Consider the following 13,636-nt stretch of genomic DNA (forward strand, 5'->3'; position numbering starts at 1 on the left):
CCACTGAGGAAGGTCTGCCACCAGTCCTCTCACCACACTTCTGGATCGTCCTGCTCCAGGGACAGGAGAACACCAATAAGGACTCTAATTCCTCGACACTACGCCTCCATGAGCTCCCAGAAAAGGAATGAACTACAATCTGTTGTGTGTCTACTTGTCATGGGACAAACTGCATCTTGAGAATTGACAAGAGCCTTCCTTGGGCAAGGTCTTTTTTTTTTTTTTTTTTTTTTTTGGTGAGATACTGGGGACTGAACCCACTGAGCTACATCCCCAGCCCTTTTTATTTATTTTAAGATAGGGTATCATTAAGTTGCCCAGGGTTGCCTTTAATTTGCAATCTTCCTGCCCCAGCCTCCCAAGTAGTAGCTAGGATTACAGGTATGTGCCACCACACCCAGCTAAATGACCCTTGCTTGTAAGGTGTTTGTTACTAGTTAAGAAAGATAATGAAAAAACTAAGCATTTCCATGCAATAAAGAGAAGGTAAGTTGCCAGTGGTCCAAATAGACAAAATAAATAGCTTAATAGAGTTACTAGGTTTAATTGCACTCAGAACTATGAGAGAAACACCAACCCAAACAGGTCACTGGCTCTGAGGAGGTGGGGGTCGCGTTCCCCCTCTGGCAAGCTAGAGAGGGTAGAGGCCAAGGTTTTGTTCTGTTCATCAATTTTCTAGGTGAAGAAACTTCTCTGGGGAAAGCAGATACAGGAAGAAAGGAGATGTATTAGATTCTGAGGCAGCTCTGGGGCCTTGTCTGCCCAGTCTGCCACTGCCAGATTTGTGAGGTTGCCCCTTGATCACCACCTCCTAGTGTCTCACCCAAGGTAATCCCCTACCCGAGTATGGGTGCGACCTGACTTGCTTCTAATCAACAGGCTGTAATAAAAGGAGCAGGAGTACATGATTATCTGGTTACGTGATTGCATTAGATGAGTTATAGTGCCTGACCCACTGGGGTCTCTCCCTTGCTGGCTTCGAGGAATCAAACAATGTGAGAGAACCCACAGCAAAGGACTGTGGGCAGTCTGTTGGACCTAAAGGTCACCTACTGCCAACAACCAGCAAGAGACTGAAATCTCAAGTCCTCTCCATAGCTATAAGGACTGAATTCTGTCAACAACCTGAGTAAGCTTAGAGCAGATCTTTCCTGAGTCAAGCCTTAGATGAGATAGCAGCAACAACTGCCACCAAGAGTGTAGCCTCATAAGATACCACGCCAAAAACCCAACTAGGCCATGCCCAGACTCCTGACCCACAGAAATGGTGAGATAATACATGTGTGCTGTTTTAAGATGCTAAGTTTTTGGTAATACTGTTAAGTAGCAATAGATAACAAGTGCAGCCACATAACCCACCAGTGTCCACAAATATCTTCTTCCTGTTTGTTCTGTTATTGTTCATTGGTATTACAGGCATTCATAGAAGGAAACATCAGTGGGACATGGTAACCTCAAAGACTTAAATGGAAGAACACCCACTCATTTTTGCAGCTGGAAGCAACTTTAAAGATGCTGGGTAATAAGCACAATGGGGGACAAAGTTATCTGCCCAGCATGTAATTTCTTTTCCCAAATTACTTTATTTCCTCTTTAGAAATTTCATTTACCAAGGATGGAGCACAGTAGACTATAGTTGGAGATCCAACCAGTGCCTAGCATGAATGATCTTCATGTTCAGCCCAAATCAGCCTCCATGGAATCAGATGCTCCATTTCATGGTGGTCTTAGCATTCTGTTTCTACAGCTGGGGTTCCTACTTTGCAGCTTCCACAAAGGTATCTGCCCAGGTTCACACCTGAGTTTCAGCCATTTGCTAATTCTCTGAACCTTTGCTATCCTTCTAAAGTGTATCAATTGTTTAAAGTTACCAGTCATTTCTGTGACTAAAAGACTTTACCAGATCACAGAGGGAAAACCAGGGCCAACACTTCCCAGTTTTCAGACCAGTTAGCTCCCTGCTCCCTGGGCCCCATAAAATCCTGCCAAAGAGTAAACAGAGGAGGCCTTCAGAAATTCTTATCTCTCTAGAAAATGCAAGTAACTCACCTACACTCAAGTGATGAAAACACCAATTCAAATACCTGAAGGGGAAATAGTTGAAATCAGAGAGAGAAGAAACCCAGAAATTAGAGCAACAGAATTGATGCAAAAAAAAATTTTTTTTTTTAAACCCGCTTTAAAGCAAATTCCTTCAGCCTTGTCCTTTTCAAGTGATTAGTGTTCCTGCAGATAAAGGATAAAGAGATTTTCAGAACTTAAAGCAGATAAGCTGTCTGAGCAATCCTATTAATTATATAAGAGCATGTGGGTTGACTGCTGATTCTTTACAGTATTTATCAGTGACAGGTAGTTTTCAAATCTTGAGGGTCTAAAATAAAAGATAAGCTCAAAGAAAACCATGTCATTACTTTGGGTTGAAAAAAAAAATCAATCAATCTCATAATTGACTTTTAAAGGAGTGGTTTTACATCTTGATGTCCCACTTGAATGAACTCAGTCAATGACTTGCTCAATTGGATCAGTAGCTAAGTAAGGATTTGTCATGATTGTCAACATTTTGTAAAAAAAGATAGGGAATATATTATGTTTCCTCCAGTAGATCATCAACATTTTTGAAAGACACTGTATACGGGTAGTCTTCAATTTATAATCCTATACTTAATGATTTTTCACTTTATTATGGTATGAAAGCAATACACATTCAGTAGAAACTTCTTGAGTTTTGATATTTTCCTGGGTTAGTGAAAAACTGTATGATACTTTGTTGAGATGGTATGCAGTGCAGCAAGCCAGTGTTCCACTCAGTGATGAGAGCCCAAGGGTAAACCACTGGCATCCTACACTGTACTGTGTTACTAAGCTATGGTGTTCAGCAGGGATTAGGAAAATTTAATGCATTTTCAACTTGTAATATTTTCAATTCATGATAGATTTACAGGGATCCCATCACAAGCAGAAGAGAACCTGTATATTGAATTCTATTTATAAAAGTATTTATTTGGTTTTTACATATATGTAACCCTGTATTGTACAAAACAATGTATATCATCCTAATTTAATAAAATATCCTCCATGTTTGACTCTTCTAAAAGTTTATCCTGAATGAAAACATGTTCATCTCAAATAATATGGATTAGAATCTTCCTAGAATTATATAATAAAGTTCTCCAATTCCTGAACAAAATACTTTGAATATAAACCTTTTGTCTAAGTTTCAGAAATTCGTGAACATAATTTTTGTGTTCAAATTCAACCAGCACTCAGACCACCTAACATACAATATTGCTGATTCAGGGGCTATTAAAATGTATAGGTCTATATTCTCCTAAAACTAATGGCTCAGAATGTTATACTTTTTAATCCCATTTCTTATGGCTCTCCAACTTTGAAAACAGCTTCTGCTTGCTTTGTCCCTCAACCCTTGTGATGAATAGCTGTCTTCTAATACTGGAAAACTGAAGGATTCCAGAGGAACTCATGTCACCAAACACTTTTATAAACCATTTCAAGTCAGTTGATGTCTATCTAATCATTCAAGGAGAGTTCCATTCCCCTCCCATGGGGGACAGGGCCATAAATGTCAGGTGCTTCCCTTGGCAATCAGTGGCTCTCTCTCTGTCCACACAAAACAAACTTTACTAATGCAGGGAATCTGTGACCATGATGGAATACCAGGAATGCTGAATATAAATTATATACCTGTATTTTTTTTTTTTAATCAAGATCCAACACTTAGACAATAAGAGCATTTCTGTACAGAGGTATTTTAAAAAACAGGATGTGTCCTAAGGGAAGAGAAGGACTTGGGAGACATAAGGAATAAATTTTATTGAGGGTCTACTATTATACCAACTTCAAAACAAAATTACCAGGTGGTTAACATCAACCCTGCTTTGAGGACACTAATTTCAGAATGTGAGAGGATCACATCTCAATCCCACATAAGCGTAGGCCAGCATGGGAGTGCAAACATGCCTAGCGACAAAGTCTGTGCTGATTCCACCACCTCACACTCCAGAGCCCAGTCAACCCGAAGCTGTCACTCATTTTGAGACTGAAGAGACAGAACGATTCCAGGTTGTTCATGACAAATGGGAACGGCACTTAGTAGCACTAATCCCCAGACACGACAGCTGTTGCTATTTTGGGCTCTATACCTGTGGTGATTTATTCTGAATCAAGTTGCTTAAGTCTGAACAACATTTTAAAAAAAACCCTTTTTGTTATGGTTGTGATTCTAAATTGGTCCAATGAGGAATGTGCAGTAGGTGTTGAAAGAGCATTGAAGCAACTACTATTATTCTCGGGGGTTATTATAATTTGATGCAGTGACATACAGGAAAGCACCCAGGGGTTCCAGCTTGACATTGTCGTCCTCCGCTTCTTGTCCACCTCCTCTTCCTGAGCACAGGTTCTGCTGCCCTATCACCAGGAGCTTTGTTATTTCTCCACCACCAGCCCCTCTTTGGTGGCTGGACATGCTTCTCAGATTGGCTGGTTCACCACTCCTCTGGTCCTTCAACTTTCAAACCTTCCCTTCTCCAGTTCCTCCCACAACTGTGTAAGGTCTAATTCCTACAAGAAAACCCTAGCTTCATAACTTATAGTGATTCTGCTTTCCTAATTGAAACCTGATGAGGGCTGGGGTTATGGCTCAGTGTAGAGTGCTTGCCTGGCACGTGTGAGACATTGGGTTTGATTCTCAGCACCACATATAAATAAATGAATTAAATAAAGGTATTTACAACTTAAAAAATAAAAAAACCTGACTTGAAAAAAGAAAAAACCTGACTATACAATACCATGTGGCACTTTTGAGAGGAAATGGTGGAGGGGGATTCCAGAGATAGCCAGGGGCCACCTACTTTCCAGAGCCCAGAGAACAGGATGAGCTAGCAAGTTGGCACTTTGCAAGCTGTGGGTCATTTTAGTTGCCTGTACTTTTGAAGCTGCAAATCCAGGGGCTGAATCATTGTTAGGTCAAAGTGTCCTTTACAAATGCATTGTATGGAGCTCAGCCACTACACACTGCACCTCTCTGCCCCAGCTCAGTTACAAGCCAGGAGATTCTGCATCCAAGATCTCACTTGACTTAGCTCAGTGACGTAGAAAATGCATGGCTTATGAGCTTCTAGTCCCACCTCTCCCTAAGTAAGGCACTTAACCTCTCAGAACTGGATTCCTCCTCTATTGTTACAAAGTGATCTCAAGGAGATGATTTCTGAGGTGTCTCAGAAATATATTTTTATGAAAAGTAAGTTCAAATGCACTAGTGATTCAGAGCACATAAGCTGAAACTGCACTTAACAAAAAGAATTTTGTCATATATATGGGAAAAGGCTGATCCCAGGGAGAGAAGGAGACTCTAATGAAACCACTAATCCTAAGACTTCAGTGCACAATATTCCTCTCAGCTAACATAACACAAAAAGATTTAGATTTTATTGCTGCTGTTATTGCAAGAAGTTGTTACTTCCATGAAACTAATCTCACAGGTTGGGAGTCTGTCCAACCTCTTCTTGGTTTTAATGTCTTGACTTTGTTTATCAGTTCTATATTTTTTGTCCTCCAGGACATTTTTTTTTTCTTTTTGAGATGACCCTTATGATCTAGAGCTTCAGTTGTAAATCTGAGGGGAGTAAATAGACTGGCACCTTGTAAACACGAAGTTTCATGAATGAGATATTCTGAATGACATGGAGCTTCAGGATTTCAGGCTGGAAAAGACTTTGGAGATCATCTCCTCTAGGGCTTCTACATTTCTGACTTCAACCCTAACTTTGGGCTCCTAAGCCAGTGCCATGTTGGCAGAATCAGAAACACCCAGAGGCATCTTCTACAGATTCATGGGCTCCCATTCTCAGAAATGTGTCTAAGGCAGGGTCCTTGAGTCTGTATTTTTAAAACATTCCTAGGCAATTCTGATACATTGCTAGGTTTGAAGGATAATGATCTAAGAGACTCTTCATCCAGTATTTAAATTATTACAAAACTTCTGGTGCTAGTCAAGACAGAGTGAGCCCATTGCAGGTTATCTCTTCGCTGACTACAATAATACCTCTGGACAGAATACAAAAGCTACAACCAAAAGAACAACAGGTATAGAAGTGAGTTTACAAGGGTTTTCTTTCCTTCTTAAGTGCTTGGCTTTGATGTAGGAACCACCTCCCTCAGAGAGCAAGATACAATTCCTGGTATGAACCTAATCAGGCTGATTGCCTGTTAAAATAACAGATCCTCGTACTACAACATACATGACAGTCTTCTCAGCTAACACAACATAAATTAAAATTCTTCAGAGGATTTTAATAGGACCTAGAATTCTCACAACATAATATTCAAAATTCTAGGAAGTTACTTGACTTTTACGAGAGGAAAAAAGAAGAAAGAATATCTGCCCAATTCTCAAGGGAAAGGACAATTAACAGATGCCAAACTAAAGGAAACAGAAGATAATTCAGGTGTAAGGAAGAATACTATCAAAATGATTGGCAATAGAGAAGTTCTCATCAGAATAATAGAAACTATAAAAAAGAACTCAATGGGAAAGACAGACTCATTGGATGGGCTCAATAACAAAAAATATTTAGTATTCTCCAGAGGTTTTTAGTAGGACCAAGAGTCGACAGAATGGAACAGAGAGACCAGAAAAGATTTATGAAAATATGGTCAATTGATTTTTGTACAAAAGGACAAAGGCAATTCAATGGAGAAAAGCTAGTCTTTTCATCAAGTAGTGCTAGAATAGTTGAGCATCCATGCACACAAACATGAACTCAATCTACACCTCACATCACACATAAAAATCAACTCAACAGCAATAATATGCCTAAGCATAAAATGTAAACCTATCAAACATTTAGAAGAGAAAATTTTGCTACTTTGGGTTATGCAGAAAGGTCCTACATACTACCCTCAATACATGATCCATGAAGTAAAACACTGTTATAAACCATCCTAATGAAAAATCTGTATTCATAACAGGCACTCTAAAAAAATGAAAACACCAGTTACAGACTGGGCAAAAATATGTGCAAATCACACATATTGATCGGTCACTTTACTAAAGAAGATATATATGATGGTAAATAAGTACATGAAAGGATGTTCAACATCATAATTCATTAGAAAAATACAAATTAATACCACACTAACACACCATTAAACAACTATTAGGATGGATAAAATTTAAGAAAAACAAAAATAAAAAACAAAAAACTTTGACCATACCAAGTGCTAGTGAGGATGCAAATCAACTGGAACTCACACATGACTGGTGGAATGCACAGACACAGGAAAATGAATTGGTCGTTTATTATAAATTTGAAAATGAACTTATCATATTACGAAGGTATTTAACTCAGGTATTTACCTTTGAAAATGAAAGTTATGTTTAAAAAACTCTATGTATGAATATATGTGGCATATTTATTGGTAGTTGCCCCAAACCAGAAACAAACAATGTGACAATCCATTTATCCTGCTTGATGTTCTCTGAGTTCTTGTATCTGTGCATTTTTGTCTGACATTAATTTTGGGAAATTTTGTCATTATTACTTCAAATATTTCTTATGTTCCTTTCTCTCTCTTCCTCCTGGCATTCTCATTGTGTGTAATTGAACAATTTTGTCATTGTCCCATAGTTATAGGAGATTCTGTTCCATTTATTTTCAGTCATTTTTCTCTCTGCTTTTCAGTTTGGAAAGTTTCTATCAATAGATCCTCAAATTTATTGATTGTTTTCTCAGCTCTATCTAGTCTACTAAGAAACCTATCAAAGATATTCTTCATTTCTATTATAATGGGTTATATTTTAAATTTTTAACATTTCTTTTTGATTCTTTCCTAGAATTTTCTGCTTACATTATCCATCTGTTCTTAGATATTGTCTACATATTCCCCTAGTGCCCTTGGTATATGAATCATAGTTACTTTAAATTCCTAGTCTGATAATTCCAATCTCTGTTGTAACTGATCCTGGTTCTGATGCTTGTTCGGTTTCTTCAAACTCTGTTTTTTATGCCTATTGGCATGCCTTTTAATTTTTTGTTGAAAGTCAGATATGATATACTCGAGTTAAATTAATTCAATACTGGTTCCCAGAGTCTTCTCTCATGAGTTTTTGCCCCAGCAAAGTATGGTTCTTTAGATCCACCTACCTATCTCTGCAAATTGAATGTAGCAGTTTTTCCTGTGATAGCATTCTCAGTTGGATCTAAGAAGAGTTGTTAATTTTAGTTCGTTCAGCTTTTTACTTGTTGGATGGAGTGATAACTTCCAAGATCCTTAAATCCTGGGCTAGAAGCCACAGTCCCCCAAATATTCTGCAACTGATGCATGAATGGACACTATGGTATTCATAAATCAAATACTACTCAGCAACAAAAGCAAACACACAATGGATGAATCAACAAGGATGAATCTAGAATACTCTATGCTAAGTGAAAGAAAACTAATTCAAAAGGCTGGATACTGTGTGATTCTACTGATATGAGATTCTGGAAAAGGCAAAGTAGTTGGGATGGAGAACAGATCACTGGTTGCTCGAGTTAGGAATGGAAGTGGATGTGACTACAAAGGGACAGCACAACAGAATTTTGAGTGGTGGTGGAGCTGCTCCGTACCTTGATTGTGGTGGTAGTTATGCAAGTTAGTTAGTAGTTGGTTAGTAGTTATGCATTTGTTAGTTTGCATTAAACTGTACAATAAAAGCATATGTGTGTGTTGTGTGTGCATGTATATACATATACATACACACATATATTTAAAAGTGTTTTGATTTCCATTACAATGCCCCACCAGGTTGTTTACAGATTGTATTTAAAAGTTTCCTGTAGTGGGGAATTTACTTCTTTGAGATCACTGACCCCATTAATGCAGAGCTTCCCAATCACTGTACTGGAATGGGTTGTAGGTTGCCAAGATATTAATCATCTCAGCCTTCAGGCAGGTGAGAGCCATTAGATTACTTTTATTCACAAAGACTGTGAAAATTATTTCATCTTCTATCATTACTATAAAATGAGAAATGATGCATCACCTTATTAAGACAGCTCAAAAATTTTCTCTTACATTGATAACAATATAAACCTATCTGCCATTCTATCTTCACTAATCTTAGTTTTTCTTTATTTTGGAACAAATTTATTACCTCTTTATGTAAGAGAGTTCATCAGATATTTGGAGATTTTCTGTAATTTTTCATTTTCCAACCATCACTAAGTGAGTTCATATGTCTGGTTCCTTGGGCTGTTTCTCACATGGCATATATTTAAGATTATCTCTGGGCAGAATTTGACTTTCATTTTCAATATTCCCAATTACCACAATAGAGCATGACATTTAATTTGACTCAAAATCTACAAGGAAAGTTTCTTTTTTTAAAATTGGAACTGACCTCCTTATTCCTGTCTTCACACATTCAGCAAAGTATATATAACGTAATCTTTCTTTGCAAACAAAAATATTACAAGGTCTCATGGCCATCAAGTTTTGTGGTACCTCTACTGGCTCCATAATGTCTGAGAGTTTTTAAAGCACTGTTCAACTAGTGCAGGGGGGGACCACTCACTAGAAAGAATTAATAGACTTGAAACTTCACCAAATAAGTCAATAATAACCATACCACAACTCTTAGCATCATATTTCAGCATCTATAAAAGGATGTACGTCTATAAAAAGATCCACAGTTGTCACACACACTTGGCCCCTTTCCAGCACTATGTTATCCTGTGACCAGAGCTCCTTATTACCCTGACCACTTTCTCTCCAAGGGTCTAGAGGTAAAGTCTTACCATCTTCTAGAAAATAGGAGACATTACTATGTTCCAGTTAATCATCTTAGGACATTGTTCCTCACTGACAGTGTCTTACTATCTACTTAGTCCACATTCCATCTCATAGACCCTACCATAACAGTATATATACTCAGTGAAAAATGAATTTTATCTTCTGTGGGTTTATGGGACATTAGTTGAAATCTTGCAGTCTATGACAGTGCAAAAGTAGGTTTCAGAAATAGGGCTGAAATCTGCCAACCCCAAAACATCCCTCAATGAATATTTGAAACATGTTCCAAGTTATAACAAATTTGATTTTTCAACTTCTATTCCTACTAATTCCTTAGTGAAGGAAATATCTATAAAACAAAGCCTATTATTGGATGGAAAGAAATTTCTGGATAAGTGAGATTTCCACAAAAGCAATTGAAAAGTAGAATTTTACTTGTATAGGTCTACTACAAATGGGAAGAACTGCTTTGTAGAGTTCTGCAAAAGAAACTGTAAAATTTCCACAAAAGGAACTGTCAAAAATAGATATTGGGGTCAATATGTGGATAAATCTTGCTAGAATAATAGTCAAATAAAGGAGAATCACATCTTAATTAAGCATTGAAAATAAGTCAAAATGACAGGAAATAAAAATCATACCTATAACAATACTGAAGGTAAATGGTCCAAATTCTGTAAACAAAAGACATAGACTGGAAGAATGAACTAAAAATTAGGACTCAACCATATGCTGTTTATGAGGGACTCACCTTATAGGAAAGACATTCAAAGGCTGAAAGGATGGGAAAGATAACATGCAAATGGAGTCTGACAACAAGGAGAAGTAGCTATTCTAATACCCAATGAAGTAGAGTAAAACCAAAATTAATCAGAAGAGACAAAGATCACTTCATACTGGTTAAGGGAATTTTCCAACAACAAGATATAATGATTGTATGTAAATATTTATGACCCTAATATTGGTGTGTCTTAGTACATAAAACAAACCCTCCTAAATATAAAGAATTAAATAGACCCCAATACAATTATACAAGGTGATTTTAATATATCTCTCTTACCAACAGATAGGTCATCCAGACATAAACTATGTAAGACTCTTCAAAACTAAAAAATACTATTAATCATATGGATGTAACAGATACCTACAGAATATCTCATTCATCGAAAACTGAATTCACTTTCTACTCAGCTGCACATGAGACCTTCTCTAAAATAGACCATATTTTAGGACACAAAGAAAACCTCAGCAAATACAAAAATATAGAGATAATTCCTTGTATTCCATTAGATCATAGTAGAATGAAATTGGAAATCAATAAGATAAAAAAATAGTATCAACACCTGGAGATTAAAAAATACATTTTTGAATGAGGAATGGGTTATAGAGAAAATCAGGGAGAAATAAAATATTCTTAGAAACAAATGAGAACAGAGATGCAACATACCAAAATCTCTAGGACAGTATAAAGGCAATTCTAGGAGGAAAGTTTATAGCACTGAGTACCTACACTTGGAAAATAGAAAGGTCCTAAATAAATAACCTAATTACATCTCAAGGTCCTAGAAAAGAATGAACAAACTAATTCCAAAATTAGAAGACAGAAAATAATTATGATTAGAGTTGAAATTTAGAATAGAAAAATAACAAAAAGGATCAATAAAACAAATAGTTGATTCTTTGAAAAGATAAAACAAGGTTGATAAACCCTTAGTCAAACTAACCAAAAGAGAGAAAAGAACCAAATTAACAAAATTAGAGATGAAAAAGAATATATCACCACAGATACTTCTGAAATCCAGGATAGAAACTGTTTTGAAAATTTATACTCCAAAAAACAGAAACATCTAGACTATATTAACAAGTTTATAGACACACATGACCTACCCAAATTGAACCATGAGGATGTAGAAAACCTAAAAAGACCCAGTTTCCAGCAATGCAAGACAAAAACAGCAATGAAAAACCTTCCAAGAAAGAGAAGTCCAGGACCAGAAGGATTCTCAACTAAGTTCTACCTAATTTTTAAAGAATAATTAATGCCAATCTTCCTTAAATTTTTAATGAAATAAAAAGATAAGGAACATTCCTAAATTCATCCTAGGAAGTGAGTATCACTCTGATACCCCAACCAGACAAAGACACATCAAGGAAAGAAAACTACAGCCCAATATCCCTGATGAATATAGGTGTAAAAATCCTTAATAAAATATTGGCAAACTACATTCAAAACACATTAAGAAGATAGTATACCATGATCAAGTGGTTTTCATTCCATGGATGAAAAATTGGTTCAACAGATACAAATTGACAAATGTAATTCACCCCATGAATAGAACTAAGGACAAGAATCCTTAGTCCCTTAGTAGATAGATAAAGCTGAGGAAATAATCAGTGAACTTGAGGACCTGTCAACAGAAACTTCTCAAATTATCAGAAAAAAACTTTGAAAAATCTGTCACCTGTGCATGTTAAAAATGTTGGAGAAACTAGTGATAGAAGGAACTTATGTCAACATTACAAAGCTATATACAAAAACCCAAAGCCAACATCATACAGAAAGGAGAAAACCTGAAAGCATTTTCTCTTTTAAAATCAGGAACCAGATAAGGATGTTCACTCTTACCATTCTTATTCAACATAGTTCTTAAAACTAGCCAAAATTAATCAGACAAGAGAAGAAAATTAGAAGAATAGGAAGTCAAATTATTCTGTTTGCTGATGACATGATCTTATATCTAGAATATCTAAAATCCACCACCAGAAGACTTCAAGCACTGATAAAGGAATTCAGGAAAAGTAGCAGGATACAAGGTCAACATATGAAAATCAACAGCTTTCCTATACACCGATAATGAACCTGCTGACAAAGAAATTAGGAAAACTATTCCATTCACAGTAACCTTAAAGAAAAAAAAAAAAACAAAATATTTGGGAATAAATCTAACTAATGGAGTAAATGAAAACTATAGAATACTTCAAGAAAAAAAATTAAAAAGATCTTAGAAGACAGAAAGACCTCGCATGTTTTTAAGCAGAATCAATACTGTTAAAATGGTCATCTTAGCAAAAGCATTATAGAGATTCAATTAAAATACAAATGACATTCTTCACAAAACTAGAAAAAATAGTACTAAAATTCATTTGTAAGAAAAAAAGACCAGAATAGTCAAAGCAATACTGAGCAAGAAGAGCAAAACTGAAAGCATCACAATACAGGACCTCAAACTATACTACAGAGCACAAATGGCATCTTCCTGGCACCAAAAAAAAAAAAAAAAAAAAAAAAAAAAAAAAAAAAACAAATTGACCAATGGAATAGAAGACAGAGAGACAGTAATCTGATACTTGACAAAAGTGCCAAAAATACGTTGAAGATGGCCTTTTAAACAAATGGTGCTGGGAAAACTGGATATCCATTTTTGAATGAAAACAGATCCTTATCTTTCATCTTATACAAAAGTCAACTTCAAGTGGATCGAAGACCTAGGAATTAGATCAGAAACTTTGTAACTTCTAGAAGAAAACACAGATTCCATAGTCCAAAATATTGGCACAGGTACTGACTTCCTGAACAGACAAATTAATGTTTAGAGCAGTGCATTTCACAAGAGCCAAGTTATGGAACCAGTTCAGAAGCCCATCAACAGATGAATGGAAAAAGAAAATATGGTATATATATACAATAGAATTTTATTCAGCCATACAGAAGAATGAAATTATAGCATTTGCTGGTAAATGGAAGGAACTGAAGAACTCCATGCTAAGTAAAATAAGCCAGACTCAGAAAGTCAAGAGTCAAATGTTTTTTCTCATATGCAGAAGCTAGAACAAAATAAGAGTA

Source organism: Sciurus vulgaris, assembly GCF_902686455.1.
Source record: "Sciurus vulgaris genome assembly, chromosome: 11".
Lineage (NCBI taxonomy): Eukaryota > Metazoa > Chordata > Mammalia > Rodentia > Sciuridae > Sciurus > Sciurus vulgaris.